The 25,260-nt window shown below is 38.4% G+C and overlaps 1 long non-coding RNA gene across 1 annotated transcript; it reads right to left on the bottom strand.

Annotated features, from left to right (window-relative positions):
- Positions 1–1,021: 1,021 nt before the first annotated feature.
- LOC147271839 (uncharacterized) lies at positions 1,022–24,097 on the bottom strand. The gene is made up of 3 exons (XR_015115806.1): positions 23,538–24,097; positions 1,518–1,643; positions 1,022–1,177 (listed from the first exon to the last, which is right to left on the bottom strand). It is a non-coding gene; the product is annotated as an uncharacterized LOC147271839 (long non-coding RNA).
- Between the last annotated feature and the right edge of the window lie 1,163 nt (positions 24,098–25,260).

Raw genomic sequence — 25,260 nt, 5'->3', positions numbered from 1 at the left:
TCATTCAGGTCCAACCCTTTGTTAGACTCTATGAAGTCACTGACTCCCAAACTCTGTAATCCTCCTTAGTAGCTTTGGTTATTGATGATCTGCAATGGTTCATGGGGGGTGGAGCCTATCCCAGCAGCCCTCAGGTGAGGGGCGGGGTTTATCCTGGACAGGTCACCAGTCCATGGCAGGGCCAACACATAGAGACAGATTGATTATAAAAATGTTCATCCCCAGTTTGAAGTTAGAGACAGGATTTAAGTGTGGAAGGTTTTTGTATCTTCAATTTAATTCTGAGTGTTGGAAACTGTTTCTAACAAATTCTACTGTTGAACAGTCAAAATGTTTTCTAACCAAGCTGAATGCTCTCATATACTTTTTAAAGTTGAGTTTCTCTCACGTCCTCCTGAGATCAAAGACAGAATTCTAGGTACAAATAAATACACTATCAAAGCCCCCTGATGACATCATCATCAATTCTGACTTTGATCTGGAGGCTCTTGCTTTCTTGCTTCAAATAAAAAACGTTGTTCCAGGGAAAAGTCTGCACACACACACACACACACACACACACACACACACACACACACACACACACAGCCTGTCTTCAGTATAAAATGGTCTGTCACGTTCTCTCACGTTGGAAGATTTCTCTGACTCCATTGTGAATACAGAGATTCTTCATCTGCCACCTGAGTCTTGATCCACTGATTCCTCTGATCCACCTCTTTCTGCTCCAACAAGGCTGACATGGATCAGGTGGGTCCATGTCATCCAATCAGGAGGTTTCTCCTCTCAGTTAATTTTCTTCATCCCAGTTTAGATTGATTCTCCTCAGCCTGATGAAGGAGCATCTGATCAGGTGTTTGGCTGCTTGTTGGTTGTAATTCCATAGATTTTAATCTCAGATGTTATAGAATTAATAAGAACATCTTAAAGACCTTTGTCCAACACTTGAAACTCACCTGTCTGTCCAGGCCCAACTGGCCTTTGGTAGTGAGGTGGTGGATGCATGTGTTTGAAATGAGGCTGGTGTTGCTGTGAAGAGCCACTAGAGGGAGACACCTGTCGTTCCTCCCAGCTGACAACGAGGCTTCACAGCTGCATTTGAAGCTGTCCTTTATTGGTCCCAACTGTCTTGAGCTCAGGGGCCAAACTCACCAACAACACTTCCTCCTGGTCATGTGGTCTGTTTGTCAGGAGATTCCCAATCCAAAGTTGTTGACACACAAGAGAAGAAAACACGTCAAAGTTTGTTCATTTTTATGAATCAAACTGAAAATGAACAGAAGAGTGACAGTGAAAATGGATTCAAAAATAATGAATAATCATGAATAATTAATAAATGCTCAGAATTTACTGGCATTTGACTGCATTTTGTGGTTAATCAGTAGATGAAAGAGGAACATATATATTCTATACATGTGATGTACGTACGTGGCTGTGGACAAAAGCGTCTGCTCAATGAAATTGTAGGATTGTAGAATTCTATAAATGTAGAATATAATTGTAGAAATGCTCTCTCTCACCACCCCCAACGTCTGTGCCAGGGTCTCTGGCCAGTGGTCAATGGCTCCTATCACCTGCCCAGGATGGATCCAGCTTGCTTGTCTTTGTAATTCTGCACTTATTAGAGACCTGGAAACAAAGGAATGCTGAAAAAGAGAAAATAGGACCTCACACAAATGGGCTTGTGACAGAAATTAAGATCATTTTGTGGATATCCATCCTCTTCAAATGTGTGTGTGAATGTGGTCGTTGTGGCTGAGTGGTGAAGGCGATGGACTAGAAATCCATTGGGGTGTCCCTGCTCAGGTTGGAGTCCTGCCAGCAACGTTAAGCTGTTGATGTTCCATGTCAGGGTGAACGTCCTACCTGTGCCTGATTCAGTGTGGTGGCTCACACCTGAATTTATCCTAACAAGCTAACTTCTTAACACCAATCTACACAGTTTGAATCATCAAAACCTCAAACTGCAGTAAGAATTTTCAATTCTCTCATCCACAACAATCCTCATCAATAAAATCTGGAAGAAGGAACCGCAGAAAGTCTGCAGGAGAACGTAGACGAGTGCTGCCACCGACCCGTCGTGGGGAGGACCGGTAACGTGGCGACCCCACTTCCCAAAAGAAGCCGACCATCCAGCGCACCCTCATCACCCAATAAGGACCTCGGGGACATCCTGGACTCAGTTGACAGGAAACTAACAAGTTTCGATGCTGGACTCTCTCGTGGAAATCCTCCACGAAGAGCCTCCATGAGTCTCTGGGACTCAGCCAGCAAAAGGTGGCTTCACTGGCCGCTAAAAATCAAGCCCTTCAAGCCTCCAGCCTCCCATCACTGTTTCCTCCCTCTCAAATATGTATCCTGAAATATGGATTTGAGTCTTTAGATGCTGTAACGTCCAAAGATCATATTCTTATTGACCCTCCCCCTTCTTTGTTCCACCATGGAAAGAGGAGAACTCTATTCTAGTTTAGTGGATGAACATAGAGGGACTACACCTGGATCTCTGTGTTTAACAAACAATTGAGTTAAACATCAGGAGTCGTGAGTTTGTTCAAAACTACTGACTTGGACTGAGTTCAGTGAGTTCATAGCCAACAATTCTCCATCAGCAAGCACATCCTGCAAAAGCAATGATGACAATTTTCCTTTTGAAAAGCAGGAACGTTGTGCAGATCCAGGATCAGTGGGAACGGCTGTTTGCTTTAAATGGTTGGGGAAAGAGTCGATTTATTGTCGAGTCAATGTTATTTATATTGTGCCACATCACAACAAAAGTTCTCTCAAGACACTTGACAGGTAGAGCAGGTCCAGAACCACACTCCTTCAATGAATTCACGTATGTGAAGATATTCAACTGATGTGACAAATTCTCATGACAATGAGTCCAGAGAGCCTGTCAGCACTGACATTCCCCTGGTGGCAGTGAAGTCATGTCAACAGACCTGGGGCCTGTAGTTGGTGTCCATCCTTGATATCCTCACAAACAGGTCATCAAACTTGGCCCTCGTCAGCTTGAAGGACAGCTGGAAACGGCCTTCGTCCAGGCACAGTTCTTGGAGAAAGTGAGTTAAGAAATTAGAGTTCCAAGAAGCTTCTTCAGTTCGTTCAGTTTGGTCCTGGAGAACTGTTCAATGTGTCAGGACTTCAGAAGCTCCAATCTTCTCTAAGGTCCAGTGAGAGTGGAAGAGATTATAAATGAGAGAAGCAGGGCCCTCACTCAGAACTGAACCAGCTCAGTTGGGAGAGCCTTAGACTGAAGATCTAAAGGTCCCTGGTCCGATCCCAGGTTTCAGCAGAGGAGCAGCATTGACTTTACTTTCCAGTGGAGGAACTGCAGACATGAAGGAAACGAACATCTTGTCCTGTGCATTCTTGTGACATTCAGGACATTTTTGGAGCCTCTTGTTGGATTTTGCCACAGAGAATCAGAGCCAATCAAAAGCATGGTGGACTTCAACATGGAGGACTGAACAAGTCAAGAAAGCATCAGTTTGACCTTCACAGGTGTTTCTGTTCCTGTCTCAATGCTGTAGAAAGAGCCTGAGGAGCTCAGACGGTCGAGCATCAGACTTTTAATGTGAGGGTCCAGGGTTCAAGTCCCTGTTCAGGTGCTGTGGAGGTTCCAGTGTTTGACAACATGGTACTGGATGAAGTTCAGTGTTGAACAAACTGTCAACATCAAAAGTAGAAGTGTTCTTGTCATGCCACTGTGAGACTGTCGCTAGAAAACTGACCAACAATAATTTCATGTGGCATGCAATTAACAAAAGACCTACATTGATGGTCGAGGGGGGTGGAGCCTATCCCAGCATCTACGGGCCAGAGGCAGGGTTCACCCTGGACAGGTTGCCAGTCCACCGCAGGGCCAACAATACAGAGACGAAAAACCATTCACACTCACACCTACGATCAATTTAGAGTATCAATCAGCCTCGTCCCAAATTACACATCTTTGGACGGTGGGAAGAAGCCAGAGTACCTGGAAAGAAGCCATGCATGCATGGGGAGAACATGCAGGCTCTACACAGAAAGATTCCCCACCCGAGCCTGGACTCAAACCCAGAACCTTCTTGCTGTGAGGCCACAGTGCTCACCACTGCACCATCATGCAGCCATGCTCTCTTATACTTTCCTCAATTGTCTTTCTTTCATGTCCTCCTGAGATCAAATCAAATCACAACGCATCGCCAAATCATCATTTGGCATCGCCAAATCACAACAAAGTTCTCTCATGACTCTTTACTAGTAGAGCAGGTCCAGCACCAAACTCCTTATATGAACCTCCACCGAACAATTCTCCATCAGCAGCACATCCTGCAACAGTGGTGATGAAAACCTTCCTTTTAACAGGCAGGAACGTCGAGCAGATCCAGGATCAGTGGTGACGAGGTTACAAACAAAGGTACCTCAAAACCTCAAAATAATGCTACAGTGATGTTGTAAAAATTGCGAATGAACTCAAAATGATGCGACAGTAATGGAGTGAAAGTTTCGAATAACCTCAAAGTGATGCTGACAGTCATGTAGTAAGAGTTGCTACAAACCTCAAAATAATGTGACAGTGATGTCGTAAGAATTGCTAATGAACTCAAAATGATGCTAACAGTAATGTAGTGAAACTTTTGAACAACCTCAAAGTGATGCTTACAGTCATGTAGTAAGTGTTGCTACGAACCTCAAAATAATGCGACAGTCATGTAGTAAAAGTTGCTACGAACCTCAAAATATTGCGACAGTGATGTCGTAAGAATTGCTAATGAACTCAAGATGATGCTAACAGTAATGTAGTGATAGTTGCTAAGAAACTCAGTGATGCTTACAGTAATGTAGTAAGAGTTTCGAACAACCTCAAAGTGATGCTGACAGTCATTTAGTAAGAGTTGCTAATGAACTCAATTCAATGCTACAGTGATGTCGTGAGAATTGCTCATGAACTCAAAATGATGCTAACAGTAATGTCGTGATAGTTGCTAATAAACTCAAAGTGATGCTGAAAGTAATGTAGTAAGAGTTGCTACGAACCTTAAAATAATGCAAAAATAATGTAGTAAGAGTTGCAACGAACCTCAAAATAATGTGACAGTGATGTCAGAAGAATTGCTAATGATCTCAAAATGATGCGACAGTGATTTAGTCAGAATTGCTAATGAACTCAAAATGATGCTAACAGTAATGGAGTGAACGTTTCGAAAAACCTCAAAGTGATGCTGACAGTCATGTACTAAGAGTTGCTACGAACCTCAAAATAATGTGACAGTGATGTCAGAAGAATTGCTAATGATCTCAAAATGTTGCGACAGTGATGTAGTAAGAATTGCAAATGAACTCAAAATGATGCTAACAGTAATGCAGTGAAACTTTTGAACAACCTCAAAGTGATGCTTAAAGTCATGTAGTAAGTGTTGCTACGAACCTCAAAATAATGCGACAGTAATGTAGTAAAAGTTGCTACGAACCTCAAAATATTGCGACAGTGATGTCGGAAGAATTGCTAATGAACTCAAAATGATGCTAACAGTAATGTAGTGATAGTTGCTAATCAACTCAGTCATGCTTACAGTAATTTAGTAAGTGTTTCGAATAACCTCAAAGTGATGCTGACAGTCATGTAGTTAGAGTTGCTACGAACCTCAAAATAATGCGAAAGTAATGTAGGAAAAGTTGCTACGAACCTCAAAATATTGCAACAGTGATGTCGGAAGAATTGCTAATGAACTCAAGATGATGCTAAAAGTAATGTAGTGGTAGTTCCTAATCAAGTCAGTGATGCTTTCAGTAATGTAGTAAGAGTTACGAACAACCTCAAAGTGATGCTGACAGTCATGTAGTAAGAGTTGCTACGAACCTCAAAATAATGTGACAGTGATGTCAGAAGAATTGCTAATGATCTCAAAATGTTGCGACAGTGATGTAGTAAGAATTGCTAATGAACTCAAAATGATGCTAACAGTAATGCAGTGAAACTTTTGAACAACCTCAAAGTGATGCTGACAGTCATTCAGTAAGAGTTGCTAATGAACTCAATTCAATGCTACAGTGATGTCGTGAGAATTGCTAATAAACTCAAAATGATGCGAACAGTAATGTAGTGATAGTTGCTAATAAACTCAAAGTGATAATGACAGTAATGTAGTAAGAATTGCTACGAATCTTAAAATAATGCAAAAATAATGTAGTAAGAGTTGCTACGAACCTCAAAATAATGTGACAGTGATGTCAGAAGAATTGCTAATGATCTCAAAATGATGCGACAGTGATTTAGTAAGAATTGCTAATGAACTCAAAATGATGCTAACAGTAATGGAGTGAACGTTTCGAAAAACCTCAAAGTGATGCTGACAGTAATGTAGTAAGAGTTGCTACGAACCTCAAAATAATGTGACAGTAATGTAGTTAAAGTTGCTACGAACCTAAAAATAATGCGACAGTAATGTAGTAAGAGTTGCTACGAACCTCAAAATAATGTGACAGTGATGTCAGAAGAATTGCTAATGATCTCAAAATGATGCGACAGTGATTTAGTAAGAATTGCTAATGAACTCAAAATGATGCTAACAGTAATGGAGTGAACGTTTCGAATAACCTCAGAGTGATGCTGACAGTCATGTACTAAGAGTTGCTACGAACCTCAAAATAATGTGACAGTGATGTCAGAAGAATTGCTAATGATCTCAAAATGATGCAACAGTGATGTTGAAAGAATTGCTAATGAACTCAAAATGATGCTAACAGTCATGGAGTGAAACTTTCGAATAACCTCAAAGTGATGCTTACAGTCATGTAGTAAGTGTTGCTACGAACCTCAAAATATTGCGACAGTGATGTCGGAAGAATTGCTAATGATCTCAAAATGTTGCGACAGTGATGTAGTAAGAATTGCTAATGAACTAAAAATGATGCGAAATGTAATGTAGTGATAGTTGCTAATCAACTCAGTCATGCTTACAGTAATGTAGTAAGTGTTTCGAATAACCTCAAAGTGATGCTGACAGTCATTTATTAAGAGTTGCTACGAACCTCAAAATAATGGGACAGTGATGTCGGAAGAATTGCTAATAAACTCAAAATGATGCTAACAGTAATGTAGTGATAGTTGCTAAGAAACTCAGTGATGCTTACAGTAATGTAGTAAGAGTTTCGAACAACCTCAAAGTGATGCTGACAGTCATTTAGTAAGAGTTGCTAATGAACTCAGTTCAATGCTACAGTGATGTTGTGAGAATTGCTCATGAACTCAAAATGATGCTAACAGTAATGTCGTGATAGTTGCCAATAAATTCAAAGTGATGCTGACAGTAATGTCGTAAGAGTTGCTACGAACCTTAAAATCATGCAAAAATAATGTAGTAAGAGTTGCTACGAACCTCAAAATAATGTGACAGTGATGTCAGAAGAATTGCTAATGATCTCAAAATGATGCGACAGTGATTTAGTAAGAATTGCTAATGAACTCAAAATGATGCTAACAGTGATGGAGTGAACGTTTCGAATAACCTCAAAGTGATGCTGACAGTCATGTACTAAGAGTTGCTACGAACCTCAAAATAATGTGACAGTGATGTCAGAAGAATTGCTAATGATCTCAAAATGATGCAACAGTGATGTTGTAAGAATTGCTAATGAACTCAAAATGATGCTAACAGTAATGGAGTGAAACTTTCGAATAACCTCAAAGTGATGCTTACAGTCATGTAGTAAGTGTTGCTACGAACCTCAAAATAATGCGACAGTAATGTAGTAAAAGTTGCTACGAACCTCAAAATATTGCGACAGTGATGTCGGAAGAATTGCTAATGATCTCAAAATGTTGCGACAGTGATGTAGTAAGAATTGCTAATGAACTCAAAATGATGCGAACAGTAATGTAGTGATAGTTGCTAATCAACTCAGTCATGCTTACAGTAATGTAGTAAGTGTTTCGAATAACCTCAAAGTGATGCTGACAGTCATTTATTAAGAGTTGCTACGAACCTCAAAATAATGGGACAGTGATGTCGGAAGAATTGCTAATAAACTCAAAATGATGCTAACAGTAATGTAGTGATAGTTGCTAAGAAACTCAGTGATGCTTACAGTAATGTAGTAAGAGTTTCGAACAACCTCAAAGTGATGCTGACAGTCATTTAGTAAGAGTTGCTAATGAACTCAGTTCAATGCTACAGTGATGTCGTGAGAATTGCTCATGAACTCAAAATGATGCTAACAGTAATGTCGTGATAGTTGCCAATAAACTCAAAGTGATGCTGACAGTAATGTAGTAAGAGTTGCTACGAACCTTAAAATAATGCAAAAATAATGTAGTAAGAGTTGCTACGAACCTCAAAATAATGTGACAGTGATGTCAGAAGAATTGCTAATGATCTCAAAATGATGCGACAGTGATTTAGTAAGAATTGCTAATGAACTCAAAATGATGCGAACAGTAATGGAGTGAACGTTTCGAATAACCTCAAAGTGATGCTGACAGTCATGTACTAAGAGTTGCTACCAACCTCAAAATAATGTGACAGTAATGTAGTTAAAGTTGCTACGAAGCTAAAAAAAATGCGACAGTAATGTAGTAAAAGTTGCTACGAACCTCAAAATATTGCGACAGTGATGTCGGAAGAATTGCTGATGAACTCAAAATGATGCTAACAGTAATGTAGTGATAGTTGCTAATCAAGTCAGTGATGCTTACAGTAATGTAGTAAGTGTTTCGAACAACCTCAAAGTGATGCTGACAGTCATGTAGTAAGAGTTGCTACGAATCTCAAAAAAAAAAAGCGACAGCAATGTAGTAAAAGTTGCTACGAACCTCAAAATATTGCGACAGTGATGTCGGAAGAATTGCTAATGAACTCAAGATGATGCTAACACTAATGGAGTGAAACTTTCGAATAAACTCAAAGTGATGCTGACAGTCTTGTACTAAGAGTTGCTACGGACCTCAAAATAATGCGACAGTGATGTCATTAGAATTGCGAAAGATCTCAAAATGAAGCGACAGTGATTTAGTAAGAATTGCTAATGAACTCAAAATGATGCTAACAGTAATGGAGTGAACGTTTCGAATAACCTCAAAGTGATGCTGACAGTCATGTACTTAGTGTTGCTACGAACCTAAAAATAATGCGACATTAATGTAGCAAAAGTTGCTACGAACTTCAAAATATTGCGACAGTGATGTCGGAAGAATTGCTGATGAACTCAAAATGATGCTAACAGTAATGTAGTGATAGTTGCTAATCAACTCAGTGATGCTTACTGTAGTGTAGTAAGTGTTTCGAACAACCTCAAAGTGATGCTGACAGTCATGTAGTAAGAGTTGCTTCGAACCTCAAAATGATGCTAACAGTAATGTAGTGATAGTTGCTAATTAACTCAAAGTGATGCTGATAGTAATATAGTAAGTGTTTCGAACAACCTCAATGTGATTCTGACAGTCATGTAGTAAGGGTTGCTACGAACCTTAAAAAATGCAACAGTAAAGTAGTAAGAGTTGCTTCGAACCTCAAAATAATGCGACACTGATGTCAGAAGAATTGGTAATGATCTCAAACTGATGGGACAGTGATGTCGTTAGAATTGCTAATGAACTCAAGATGATGTTAACAGTAATGTAGTGATAGTTGCTAATGAACTCAGTGATGCTTACAGTAATGTAGTAAGAGTTTCGAACAACCTCAAAGTGATGCTGACAGTCATGTAGTAATTGTTTCGAACAACTTCAAAGTGATGCTGACAGTCATGTAGTAACAGTTGCGAATGAACTCAATTTAATGCGACAGTGATGTCGTAAGAATTGCTAATAAACTTAAAATGATGCTAACAGTAATGTCGTGATAGTTGCTAATAAACTCAAAGTGACGCTGACAGTAATGTAGTAAGAGTTGCTACGAACCTTTAAATAATGCAACAATAATGTAGTAAGAGTTGCTTCGAACCTCAAAATAATGTGACAGTGATGTCAGAAGAATTGCTAATGATCTCAAAATGATGCGACAGTGATGTAGTAAGTGTTTCGAACAACCTCAAAGTGATGCTGACAGACATGTGGTTAGAGTGGCGAGTAACCTAAAAATGATGCTGATTGTAATGTAGTAAGAGTTGCTAATAACCTCAAAACAATGCTACAGTGATGTAGTAAGAATTGCTAATGATCTCAAAATGATGCAACATTGATGTCGTAAGAATTGCTATTGAATTCAAAATGATGACAACAGTAACGTCGTGATAGTTGCTAATAAACTCAGTGATGCTTACAGTAATGTAGTAAGTGTTTCGAACAACCTCAAAGTGATGCTGACAGTCATGTAGTAAGAGTTGCTACGAACCTTAAAATAATACAACAGTAATGTAGTAAGAGTTTCTAAGAACCTAAAAAATAATGCGACAGTGATGTCAGAAGAATTGCTAATGATCTCAAAATGATGCGACAGTGATGTAGTAAGAATTGCTAATGAACTCAAAATGATGCTAACTGTAATGTAGTGAAAGTTTCGAATAACCTCAAAGCGATGCTGACAGTCATGTGGTTGGAGTTGCGAGTAACCAAAAAATGATGCTGATTGTCATGTTGTAAGAGTTGCTAATAACTTAAAAATAATGCGACAGTGATGTCAGAAGAATTGCTAATGATCTCAAAATGATGCGACAGTGATGTAGTAAGAATTGCTAATGAACTCAAAATGATGCTAACAGTAATGGAGTGAAAGTTTCGAATAACCTCAAAGTGATGCTGACATTTGTTTAGTAACAGTTGCTACGAACCTCAAAATAATGCAACAGTAATGTAGTAAAAGTTGCTACGAACCTCAAAATATTGCGATAGTGATGTCGGAAGAATCGCTAATGAACTTAAAATGATGCAAAAAGTAATGTTGTGATAGTTGCTAATCAATTCAGTGAGGCTTACAGTAATGTGGTAAGTGTTTCGAATAACCTCAAAGTGATGCTGACAGTCATGCGGTAAGAGTTGCTACGAACCTCAAAATAATGCGACAGTGATGTCAGAAGAATTGCTAAAGATCTCAAAATGATGCGACAGTGATTTAGTAAGAATTGCTAATGAACTCAAAATGATGCTAACAGTAATGGAGTGAACGTTTCGAATAACCTCAAAGTGATGCTGACAGTCATGTAGTAAGTGTTGCTACGAACCTCAAAATAATGCGACAGTAATGTAGTAAAAGTTGCTACGAACCTCAAAATAATGCGACAGTGATGTCAGAAGAATTGCTAAAGATCTCAAAATGATGCAACAGTGATTTAGTAAGAATTGCTAATGAACTCAAAATGATGCTAACAGTAATGGAGTGAAATTTTCGAATATCCTCAAAGTGATGCTGACAGTCATGTACTAAGAGTTGCTACGACCCTCAAAATCATGCGACAGTAATGTAGTAAAAGTTGCTACGAACCTCAAAATAATGCGACAGTAATGTAGTAAAAGTTGCTACGAAACTCAAAATATTGCGACAGTGATGTCGGAAGAATTGCTAATGAACTCAAAATGATGCTAACAGTAATGTAGTGATAGTTGCTAATCAACTCAGTGACGCTTACAGTAATGTAGTAAGTGTTTCGAATAACCTCAAAGTGATGCTGACAGTCATGTACTAAGAGTTGCTACGAACCTCAAAATATTGCTACAGTGATGTCTGAAGAAGTGCTCATGAACTTAAAATGATGCTAACAGTAATGTAGTGGTAGTTGCTAATCAAGTCAGTGATGCTTACAGTAATGTAGTAAGAGTTTCAAACAACCTCAAAGTGATGCTGACAGTCATGTAGTAAGAGTTGCTACGAACCTCAAAATAATGCGACAGTGATTTCGCAAGAATTGCTTAAGATCTCAAAATGATGCGACAGTGATGTAGTAAGAATTGCGAATGAACTCAAAATTATGCTAAATGTAATGGAGTGAAACTTTCGAACAACCTCAAAGTGATGCTGACAGTCATGTAGTAAGAGTTGCTACGAACCTCAAAATAATGCGACAGTGATGTCGGAAGAATCGCTAATCAACTCAAGATGATGCTAACAGTAATGTAGTGATTGTTGCTAAGAAACTCAGTGATGCTTACAGTAATGTAGTAAGAGTTTCGAACAACCTCAAAGTGATGCTGACAGTCATTTAGTAAGAGTTGCTAATGAACTCAATTTAATGCAACAGTGATGTCGTGAAAATTGCTCAACAACTCAAAATGATGCTAACAGTAATGTAGTGGTAGTTGCTAATCAAGTCAGTGATGCTTACAGTAATGTAGTAAGAGTTTCGAACAACGTCAAAGTGATGCTGACAGTCATTTAGTAAGAGTTGCTAATGAACTCAATTCAATGCTACAGTGATGTCGTGAGAATTGCTCATAAACTCAAAATGATGCTAACAGTAATGTAGTGATAGTTGCTAATAAACTCAAAGTGATGCTGACAGTAATGTAGTAAGAGTTGCTACGGACCTAAAAATAATGCAACAAAAATGTAGTAAGAGTTGCTACGAACCTCAAAATAATGTGACAGTGATGTCAGAAGAATTGCTAATGATCTCAAAATGATGCGACAGTGATTTAGTAAGAATTGCTAATGAACTCAAAATGATGCTAACAGTAATGGAGTGAAATTTTCGAATATCCTCATAGTGATGCTGACAGTCATGTACTAAGAGTTGCTACGACCCTCAAAATCATGCGACAGTAATGTAGTAAAAGTTGCTACGAACCTCAAAATAATGCGACAGTAATGTAGTAAAAGTTGCTACGAAACTCAAAATATTGCGACAGTGATGTCGGAAGAATTGCTAATGAACTCAAAATGATGCTAACAGTAATGTAGTGATAGTTGCTAATCAACTCAGTGACGCTTACAGTAATGTAGTAAGTGTTTCGGATAACCTCAAAGTGATGCTGACAGTCATGTACTAAGAGTTGCTACGAACCTCAAAATAATGCGACAGTAATGTAGTAAAAGTTGCTACGAACCTCAAAATATTGCGACACTGATGTCGGAAGAATTGCTCATGAACTTAAAATGATCCTAACAGTAATGTAGTGGCAGTTGCTAATCAAGTCAGTGATGCTTAAAGTAATGTAGTAAGAGTTTCGAACAACCTCAAAGTGATGCTGACAGTCATGTACTAAGAGTTGCTACGAACCTCAAAATATTGCGACAGTGATGTCGGAAGAAATGCTCATGAACTTAAAATGATGCTTACAGTAATGTAGTGGTAGTTGCTAATCAAGTCAGTGATGCTTACAGAAATGTAGTAAGTGTTTCGAACAACCTCAAAGTGATGCTGACAGTCATGTAGTAAGAGTTGCTACGAACCTCAAAATAATGGGACAGTGATTTCGCAAGAATTGCTTAAGATCTCAAAATGATGCGACAGTGATGTCGGAAGAATTGCTAATGAACTCAAGATGATGCTAAATGTAATGGAGTGAAACTTTCGAATAACCTCAAAGTGATGCTGACAGTCATGTAGTAAGAGTTGCTACGAACCTCAAAATAATGCGACAGTGATGTCGGAAGAATCGCTAATCAACTCAAGATGATGCTAACAGTAATGTAGTGATTGTTGCTAAGAAACTCAGTGATGCTTACAGTAATGTAGTAAGAGTTTCGAACAACCTCAAAGTGATGCTGACAGTCATTTAGTAAGAGTTGCTAATGAACTCAATTTAATGCAACAGTGATGTCGTGAAAATTGCTCAACAACTCAAAATGATGCTAACAGTAATGTAGTGGTAGTTGCTAATCAAGTCAGTGATGCTTACAGTAATGTAGTAAGAGTTTCGAACAACGTCAAAGTGATGCTGACAGTCATTTAGTAAGAGTTGCTAATGAACTCAATTCAATGCTACAGTGATGTCGTGAGAATTGCTCATAAACTCAAAATGATGCTAACAGTAATGTAGTGATAGTTGCTAATAAACTCAAAGTGATGCTGACAGTAATGTAGTAAGAGTTGCTACGGACCTAAAAATAATGCAACAAAAATGTAGTAAGAGTTGCTACGAACCTCAAAATAATGTGACAGTGATGTCAGAAGAATTGCTAATGATCTCAAAATGATGCGACAGTGATTTAGTAAGAATTGCTAATGAACTCAAAATGATGCTAACAGTAATGGAGTGAAATTTTCGAATATCCTCATAGTGATGCTGACAGTCATGTACTAAGAGTTGCTACGACCCTCAAAATCATGCGACAGTAATGTAGTAAAAGTTGCTACGAACCTCAAAATAATGCGACAGTAATGTAGTAAAAGTTGCTACGAAACTCAAAATATTGCGACAGTGATGTCGGAAGAATTGCTAATGAACTCAAAATGATGCTAACAGTAATGTAGTGATAGTTGCTAATCAACTCAGTGACGCTTACAGTAATGTAGTAAGTGTTTCGGATAACCTCAAAGTGATGCTGACAGTCATGTACTAAGAGTTGCTACGAACCTCAAAATAATGCGACAGTAATGTAGTAAAAGTTGCTACGAACCTCAAAATATTGCGACACTGATGTCGGAAGAATTGCTCATGAACTTAAAATGATCCTAACAGTAATGTAGTGGCAGTTGCTAATCAAGTCAGTGATGCTTAAAGTAATGTAGTAAGAGTTTCGAACAACCTCAAAGTGATGCTGACAGTCATGTACTAAGAGTTGCTACGAACCTCAAAATATTGCGACAGTGATGTCGGAAGAAATGCTCATGAACTTAAAATGATGCTTACAGTAATGTAGTGGTAGTTGCTAATCAAGTCAGTGATGCTTACAGAAATGTAGTAAGTGTTTCGAACAACCTCAAAGTGATGCTGACAGTCATGTAGTAAGAGTTGCTACGAACCTCAAAATAATGGGACAGTGATTTCGCAAGAATTGCTTAAGATCTCAAAATGATGCGACAGTGATGTCGGAAGAATTGCTAATGAACTCAAGATGATGCTAAATGTAATGGAGTGAAACTTTCGAATAACCTCAAAGTGATGCTGACAGTCATGTAGTAAGAGTTTCGAACAACCTCAAAGTGATGCTGACAGTCATTTAGTAAGAGTTGCTAATGAACTCAATTTAATGCTACAGTGATGTCGTGAAAATTGCTCAACAACTCAAAATGATGCTAACAGTAATGTAGTGGTAGTTGCTAATCAAGTCAGTGATGCTTACAGTAATGTAGTCAGAGTTTCGAACAACGTCAAAGTGATGCTGACAGTCATTTAGTAAGAGTTGCTAATGAACTCAATTCAATGCTACAGTGATGTCGTGAGAATTGCTCATGAACTCAAAATGATACTAACAGTAATGTAGTGATAGTTGCTAATAAACTCAAAGTGATGCTGACAGTCATGTACTAAGAGTTGCTAAGAACCTGAAAATAATGCAACAATAATGTAGTAAGAGTTGCTACGAACCTCAAAATATTGCAACAGTGATGTCGGAAGAATTGCTAATGATCTCAAAATGATGCGACAGTGATATAGTAAGAATTGCTAATGAACTCAAAATGATGCTAACAGTAATGGAGTGAAACTTTCGAATAACCTCAAAGTGATGCTTACAGTCATGTAGTAAGTGTTGCTACGAACCTCAAAATAATGCGACAGTAATGTAGTAAAAGTTGCTACGAACCTCAAAATATTGCGACAGTGATGTCGGAAGAATTGCTAATGAACTCAAAATGATGCTAACAGTAATGTAGTGATAGTTGCTAATCAATTCAGTGATGCTTACAGTAATGTAGTAAGTGTTTCGAACAACCTCAAAGTGATGCTGACAGTCATGTAGTAAGAGTTGCTACGAATCTCAAAAAAAAAATGCGACAGTAATGTAGTAAAAGTTGCTACGAACCTCAAAATATTGCGACAGTGATGTCGGAAGAATTGCTAATGAACTCAAGATGATGCTAACACTAATGGAGTGAAACTTTCGAATAAACTCAAAGTGATGCTGACAGTCTTGTACTAAGAGTTGCTACGGACCTCAAAATAATGCGACAGTGATGTCATTAGAATTGCTAAAGATCTCAAAATGATGCGACAGTGATTTAGTAAGAATTGCTAATGAACTCAAAATGATGCTAACAGTAATGGAGTGAACATTTCGAATAACCTCAAAGTGATGCTGACAGTCATGTACTTAGTGTTGCTACGAACCTAAAAATAATGCGACATTAATGTAGCAAAAGTTGCTACGAACTTCAAAATATTGCGACAGTGATGTCGGAAGAATTGCTGATGAACTCAAAATGATGCTAACAGTAATGTAGTGATAGTTGCTAATCAACTCAGTGATGCTTACTGTAATGTAGTAAGTGTTTCGAACAACCTCAAAGTGATGCTGACAGTCATGTAGTAAGAGTTGCTTCGAACCTCAAAATGATGCTAACAGTAATGTAGTGATAGTTGCTAATTAACTCAAAGTGATGCTGATAGTAATATAGTAAGTGTTTCGAACAACCTCAATGTGATTCTGACAGTCATGTAGTAAGGGTTGCTACGAACCTTAAAAAATGCAACAGTATAGTAGTAAGAGTTGCTTCGAACCTCAAAATAATGCGACACTGATGTCAGAAGAATTGGTAATGATCTCAAACTGATGGGACAGTGATGTCGTTAGAATTGCTAATGAACTCAAGATGATGTTAACAGTAATGTAGTGACAGTTGCGAATGAACTCAGTGATGCTTACAGTAATGTAGTAAGAGTTTCGAACAACCTCAAAGTGATGCTGACAGTCATGTAGTAACAGTTGCTAATGAACTCAATTTAATGCGACAGTGATGTCGTAAGAATTGCTAATAAACTCAAAATGATGCTAACAGTAATGTCGTGATAGTTGCTAATAAACTCAAAGTGATGCTGACAGTAATGTAGTAAGAGTTGCTTCGAACCTCAAAATAATGTGACAGTGATGTCAGAAGAATTGCTAATGATCTCAAAATGATGCGACAGTGATGTAGTAAGTGTTTCGAACAACCTCAAAGTGATGCTGACAGACATGTGGTTAGAGTGGCGAGTAACCTAAAAATGATGCTGATTGTAATGTAGTAAGAGTTGCTAATAACCTCAAAACAATGCTACAGTGATGTAGTAAGAATTGCTAATGATCTCAAAATGATGCAACATTGATGTCGTAAGAATTGCTATTGAATTCAAAATGATGACAACAGTAACGTTGTGATAGTTGCTAATAAACTCAGTGATGCTTACAGTAATGTAGTAAGTGTTTCGAACAACCTCAAAGTGATGCTGACAGTAATGTAGTAAGAGTTGCTACGAACCTCAAAATAATACAACAGTATTGTAGTAAGAGTTTCTAAGAACCTAAAAAATAATGCGACAGTGATGTCAGAAGAATTGCTAATGATCTCAAAATGATGCGACAGTGATGTAGTAAGAATTGCTAATGAACTCAAAATGATGCTAACTGTAATGTAGTGAAAGTTTCGAATAACCTCAAAGCGATGCTGACAGTCATGTGGTTGGAGTTGCGAGTAACCAAAAAATGATGCTGATTGTCATGTAGTAAGAGTTGCTAATAACCTCAAAATAATGCGACAGTGATGTCAGAAGAATTGCTAATGATCTCAAAATTATGCAACAGTGATTTCAGAAGAATTGCTAATGATCTCAAAATTATGCTAACAGTAATGGAGTGAAAGTTTCGAAGAACCTCAAAGTGATGCTGACATTTGTTTAGTAACAGTTGCTACGAACCTCAAAATAATGCAACAGTAATGTAGTAAAAGTTGCTACGAACCTAAAAATATTGCGATAGTGATGTCGGAAGAATCGCTAATGAACTTAAAATGATGCTAACAGTAATGTTGTGATAGTTGCTAATCAACTCAGTGAGGCTTACAGTAATGTGGTAAGTGTTTCGAATAACCTCAAAGTGATGCTGACAGTCATGCGGTAAGAGTTGCTACGAACCTCAAAATAATGCGACAGTGATGTCAGAAGAATTGCTAAAGATCTCAAAAATATGCGACAGTGATTTAGTAAGAATTGCTAATGAACTCAAAATGATGCTAACAGTAATGGAGTGAACGTTTCGAATAACCTCAAAGTGATGCTGACAGTCATGTAGTAAGTGTTGCTACGAACCTCAAAATAATGCGACAGTAATGTAGTAAAAGTTGCTACGAACCTCAAAATAATGCGACAGTGATGTCAGAAGAATTGCTAAAGATCTCAAAATGATGCAACAGTGATTTAGTAAGAATTGCTAATGAACTCAAAATGATGCTAACAGTAATGGAGTGAACGTTTCGAATAACCTCAAAGTGATGCTGACAGTCATGTAGTAAGTGTTTCGAATAACCTCAAAGCGATGCTGACAGTCATTTAGTAAGAGTTGCTAATGAACTCAATTTAATGCTACAGTGATGTCATGAGAATTGCTCATGAACTCAAAATGATGCTAACAGTAATGTAGTGATAGTTGCTAATAAACTCAAAGTGATGCTGACAGTAATGTAGTAAGAGTTGCTACGAACCTTAAAATAATGCAACAGTAATGTAGTAAGAGTTGCTACGAACCTCAAAATGATGTGACAGTGATGTCAGAAGAATTGCTAATGATCTCAAAATGATGCGACAGTGATGTAGTAAGAATTGCTAATGAACTCAAAATGATGCTAAAAGTAATGGAGTGAAAGTTTCGAATAACCTCAAAGTGATGCTGACAGTCAAGTAGTAAGAGTTGCTATGTACCTCAAAATAATGCGACAGTAATGTCGTAAAAGTTGCTACGAACCTCAAAATATTGCGACAGTGATGTCCAAAGAATTGCTAATGAACTCAAAATGATGCTAACAGTAATGTAGTGATAGTTGCTAATCAAGTCAGTGATGCTTAAAGTAATGTAGTAAGTGTTACGAACAACCTCAAAGTGATGCTGACAGTCATGTAGTAAGTGTTGCTTCGAACCTCAAAATAATGCGACAGTGATGTCATAAGAATTGCTAAAGATCTATAAATGATGCGACAGTGATTTAGTAAGAATTGCTAATGAACTCAAAATGATGCTAACAGTAATGGAGTGAACGTTTCGAATAACCTCAAAGTGATGCTGACAGTCATGTACTTAGTGTTGCTACGAACCTAAAAATAATGCGACATTAATGTAGCAAAAGTTGCTACGAACTTCACAATATTGCGACAGTGATGTTGGAAGAATTGCTAATGAACTCAAAATGATGCTAACAGTAATGCAGTGATAGTTGCTAATTAACTCAAAGTGATGCTGATAGTAATATAGTAAGTGTTTCGAACAACCTCAAAGTGATTCTGACAGTCATGTAGTAAGGGTTGCTCCGAACCTTAAAAAATGCAACAGTAAAGTAGTAAGAGTTTCTTCGAACCTCAAAATAATGCGACACTGATGTCAGAAGAATTGGTAATGATCTCAATCTGATGGGACAGTGATGTCTGAAGAAGTGCTCATGAACTCAAGATGATGTTAACAGTAATGTAGTGATAGTTGCTAATGAACTCAGTGATGCTTACAGTAATGTAGGAAGAGTTTCGAACAACCTCAAAGTAATGCTGACAGTCATGTAGTAATTGTTTCGAACAACTTCAAAGTGATGCTGACAGTCATGTAGTAAGAGTTGCTAATGAACTCAATTTAATGCGACAGTGATGTCGTAAGAATTGCTAATAAACTCAAAATGATGCTAACAGTAATGTCGTGATAGTTGCTAATAAACTCAAAGTGATGGTGACAGTCATGTAGTAAGAGTTGCTACGAACCTCAAAATAATGTGACAGTGATGTCAGAAGAATTGCTAATGATCTCAAAATGATGCGACAGTGATGTAGTAAGTGTTTCGAACAACCTCAAAGTGATGCTGACAGTCATGTGGTTAGAGTGGCGAGTAACCTAAAAATGATGCTGATTGTAATGTAGTAAGAGTTGCTAATAACCTCAAAACAATGCTACAGTGATGTAGTAAGAATTGCTAATGATCTCAAAATGATGCGACATTGATGTCGTAAGAATTGCTATTGAACTCAAAATGATGACAACAGTAACGTCGTGATAGTTGCAAATAAACTCAGTGATGCGAACAGTAATGTAGTAAGTGTTTCGAACAACCTCAAAGTGATGCTGACAGTCATGTAGTAAGAGTTGCTACGAACCTTAAAATAATACAACAGTAATGTAGTAAGAGTTTCTATGAACCTAAAAAATAATGCGACAGTGATGTCAGAAGAATTGCTAATGATCTCAAAATTATGCAACAGTGATGTCAGAAGAATTGCTAATGATCTCAAAATGATGCGACAGTGATGTAGTAAGAATTGCTAATGAACTCAAAATGATGCTAACAGTAATGGAGTGAACGTTTCAAATAACCTCAAAGTGATGCTGACAGTCATGTAGTAAGTGTTGCTACGAACCCCAAAATAATGCGACAGTTATTTCGAAATAATTGCTAATAAACTCGAAATGATGCTGACGGTAATGGAGGAAGAGTTGAAACTAACCTCAAAATGATGCTACAGTTATGTCGTAAGAATTGCTATTAAGTTCAAAATGATGCTAACAGTAATGTAGTGAAAGTTGCGAGTAACCTAAACTAGATGCTGACAGTAATGTAGTAAGAGCTGCTACGAACCTCAAAACAATGCGACAGTGATGTCGGAAGAATTGCTAATGAACTCAAAATGATGCTAACAGTAATGTAGTGAAAGTTTCCAACAACCTCAAAGTGATGCTGACAGTAATGTAGTAAGAGATGCAAAGTACCTCGAAATGATGCAACAGTGATTGAGTAAGAATTGCTCATGAACTCAAAATGATGCTAACAGTAATGTAGTGAAAGTTTCGAACAACTTTAAAGTGATGCTGACAGTCATGTGGTTAGAGTTGCGAGTAACCTAAAAATGATGCTGACAGTGATGTCGGAAGAATTGCTAATGATCTCAAAATGATGCGATAATAATGTCGAAAGAATTGCTAATGAACTCAAAATGATGGTAACAGTAATGTAGTGAAAGTTGCCAATAAACTCAAAATGTAATGACAGTCATGTAGGAAGAGTTGCTAAAAAACCTTAAAATAATGCAACAGTAATGTAGTAAGAGTTACTACGAACTTCAAAATGATGTGACATTGATGTAGTAAGAATTGCTTATGATCTGAAATGATGGGACAGTGATGTAGTAAGAATTGCTCATGAACTCGAAATGATGCTAACAGTAATGTAGTGAAAGTTGCGAGTAACCTAAAAATGATGCTGACAGTAATGTAGTAAGAGCTGCTGATAACCTCAAAATATTGCGACAGTGATGTCGGAAGAATTGCTAATGATCTCAAAATGATGCGACAGTGATGGAGTAAGAATTGCAAATAAACTCAAAATGATGCTAACAGTAATGTAGTGAAAGTTTTGAATAACCTCAAAGTGATGCTGACAGTCATGTAATAAGAGTTGCTACGAACCTCAAAATAATGCAACAGCAATGTAGTAAGAGTTGCTACGAACCTCAAAACAATGCGACAGTGATGTCAGAAGAATTGCTAATGATCTCAAAATGATGCGACAATGATGTCGTAAGAATTGCTAATGAACTCAAAATGATTTTTACAGTAATAGAGTGAAAGTCGCCAATAAACTCAAAGTGATGCTGACAGTCATGTAGGAAGAGTTGCTACGAGCCTGAAAATAATGCAACAGTAATGTCGTAAGAGTTACTACGAACTTCAAAATGATGTGACAGTGATGTAGCAAGAATTGCTAATGATCTGAAATGATGGGACAGTGATGTCGTAAGAATTGCTAATGAACTCAGAATGATGCTAACAGAAATGTAGTGAAAGTTTCGAATAACCTTAAAGTGATGCTGATAGTCATGTGGTTAGAGATGCGAGTAACCTAAAAATGGTGCTGACAGAAATGTAGTAAGAGTTGCTAATAACCTCAAAATAATGCTACAGTGATGTCGTAAGAATTGCTAATGATCTCAAAATGATGCGACAGTGATGTAGGAATAATTGCTAATGAACTCAAAATGATGCCAAAAGTAACGTAGTGATAATTCCTAATAATCTCAGTGATGTTTACAGTAATTTTGTTAGTGTTTCGAACAACCTCAAAGTGATGCTGACAGTCATGGAGGAAGAGTTGATACTAACCTCAAAATAATGCAACAGTGATGTAGTACGAGTTGCTACAAACCTTAAAATAATGCGACAGTGATGTCAGAAGAGTTGCTAATGAACTCAAAATGATGCTAACAGTAATGGAGTGAAAGTTTCGAATAACCTAAAAATGATGCTGACAGTAATGTATTAAGAGTTGCTAATAACATCAAAATAATGCTACAGTGATGTCGTAAGAATTGCTAATGATCTCAAAATGATGCTGACGGTAATCTAGTAAGAGCTACTAATAACCTCAAAATGATGCGACAGCGATTTACTAAGAATTGCTAATGAACTCAAAATGATGTTGACGGTAATCTAGTAAGAGCTGCTAATAACCTCAAAATGATGCTGACAGGAATGTAGTAAGTCTGGTAATAACCTTAAAATAATGCTAGTGATGTAGTAAGAGTTACTATGAACCTCAAAATAATGTGACAGTGATGTAGTACGAATGGCTAATGATCTGAAATGATGGGACAGTGATGTCTTAAGAATTGCTAATGAACTCATTAATGAACTCAAAATGATGCTAACAGTAATGGAGTGAAAGTTTCGAATAACCTCAAACTGATGCTGACACTCATCTAGGAAGAGTTTCGAATAACCTCAAAGTGATGCTGACAGTCATGTAGGAAGAGTTGCTCCGAACCTCAAAATAATGCTATAGTGATGTCAGAAGAATTGGTAATGATCTAAAATGACATGACAGTGATGTAATAATAATTGCTAATGAACTCAAAATGATGCTAACAGTAATGTATTGAAAGTTGCGAGGAACCTAAAAATGATGCTGAGAGTCATGGAGTAAGAGTTGCTACGAACCTCAAAATAATGCTACAGTGATGTTGGAAGAATTGCTATTGATCTCAAAATGATGTGACAGTGCTGGCGCAAGAATTGCTAATGAACTCAAAATGATGCTAACAGTAATGGAGTGAAATTTTCGAATAACCTCAAAATGATGCTACAGTTATGTAGGAAGAATTGTTAATGAATTCAAAAATGATGCTGACAGTGATGTAGTAAGAATTGATAATAAACTCAAAATGATGCTGACAGTGATGTAGTAAGAATTGCTAATGATCCCAAAATGATGCTAACAGTAATGTAGTGATAGTTGCTGATGAACTCAAAATGATGCTGACAGTGATGTAGTAAGAATTGATAATAAACTCAAAATGATGCTGACAGTGATGTAGTAAGAATTGCTAATGATACCAAAATGATGCTTACAGTAATGTAGTGATAGTTGCTGATGAACTCAAAATGATGCTTACAGTAATGTAGTAAGAGTTGAAACGAGAACAACAAACTGTCCTCTGATGGTTGGACAGGTTGGTTTGGTCCGTCCTCTCACTCATCATTAAAAGTCCTTATTACTCATCATTCATCCAATCTGACACTCACGTCTGCAGTGGGGAATCCCCAGCAGCCCGCGGCCCACATGGAGCAGTCTCGGCCAATCACGTGGGGCCTGCACGACCACCAAATGGCTCGCAGGTTTCACTCTCAGCTCCAACCTCATGGCAGGCACAAGGCAGGGCGCCGTTGTTGAAGAGAGCCCAAGAGACACAGCTGAGCTGAGACAGAATGGAGACCAAGGACAGGAGGGACGACAGAGAAAAAGGAAACGTTAGCGAGACATTTTAGGAAAATTAGTTAAGTGGGGAAAAGGTTATTAGCCAAACTCGCTAAATGGAAGGACAACAAAAAACAAAGATCTTAACAAGAAAATTAGCACAAAGTGAAACCCTGCAAGAGAAAGTAAATCAAGAACTAAATATTCTTGAGGCTCAGGTCTTTAGTTCCAATGCTTGTGAATGACATCTGAATGCATTCACAACCCAAATCTGAGCAGACAGAAGCGTCCCAGTCAGGCCCAGTTTAGTTCCTCTAGAACATTCAGGGATACAGAACATGGACCAACTCAGGCTGAGAGACACCGACTTGACATGAAAGCTGTTGAGGCCACAGTTGCTGATGAAGTGGTCAGATTTCTCCAGTGGTTCTTGGTTCAGGGAGCTGGAGCTGGAGCTGCTCTCGGGCACCACCAGGACGTGATCCTGGAGAGACAGAAGGAAGAAGTCCAGGCCTGACAGAGGAGAAGGAGGCACAGAGTAGAAACAGCAGATACATGTGGGGAAAGGGAGAGGGTATCAGTCCAGCAGAGGAGCAGGAAACCTACCACCACAGGGCTCTGCCTGCAGGAACCTGCAGGTGAGGAGGACCTGGTGGTCCGGCACATCCAGAATGATCTGGTTTTCAGACACCGGCACGTTTCGGCAGCCATAAGCGTGGGGACAGAAGGAGGCGTTGGCGTGGCCTGAAAGACACAAACAACCATCTCCATTTGAATGTTTCTCAAACAGCCGGATCAGGAAAGCTAAGATGAATCAAAGATCCTCCACCCTGCCAGATCCGACCCTGGTAATGTAGACCTGCACAGGGTGGGTGGGGTGGAGCGGCTGGTGGTGGTGGAGGATGAAGACGTATCTGCCCAAAGCCTGGACACGGTGGAGTCCACCGCAGCGTTCTGAGTAGAAGGATGAGAGCGATGTTCAATGGTACATGTTTTCTTTCCTGAACCGCCGATGTTTCCAATCACGAATCTCAGTCATGAGATTTGAACATCATGGAGGAGTTCAAAAGTGTCAAACTGGGCCGGTCTCCATTTTATGAGTCCAGAGACCGAGGATAAAACTACAAGTCCCTGGTTCAGATTTGACTCGTCTGAATCCTAACACAGCAGCGTTCTTCCACCAGGCCAGATGAGTTGATCATGATAACAAGATATCTTCATGCTACTACAACACACAAACTAATCACAAGAAAAGACTTCATGGTGGAACAACAAATCTCCTCCCAATGGGAAAAACATTGAGTTGAACAATCAACTTTTCCATGATGACATGGAGAGCTTGGCAGCAGCAGCAGGCTTCCATTGAGGCTGATATGCCAGCTCCACTTAGCCTTCTTTGGAATGGTTTCACCTGGAGTGATGCTGTTATTGAGACCTTTTATCTGGAACAACACCACCTGCATGGAGACTGAGGACTTCAACAGATGCAGATGTTGACCCAGAATAAATCTAAATATTCCAGATGTGTTAAATCAATCCAGCAGCAGTGGT

Source organism: Aulostomus chinensis, chromosome 1, assembly GCF_037954235.1.
Source record: "Aulostomus chinensis isolate RoL2024-O1b breed Wild chromosome 1, RoL_Achi_v1.0, whole genome shotgun sequence".
Taxonomy (NCBI): Eukaryota; Metazoa; Chordata; class Actinopteri; order Syngnathiformes; family Aulostomidae; genus Aulostomus; species Aulostomus chinensis.
The sequence above is the reverse complement of the archived record's forward strand: the minus strand, read 5'-3'. Positions and strand labels throughout refer to the sequence as shown.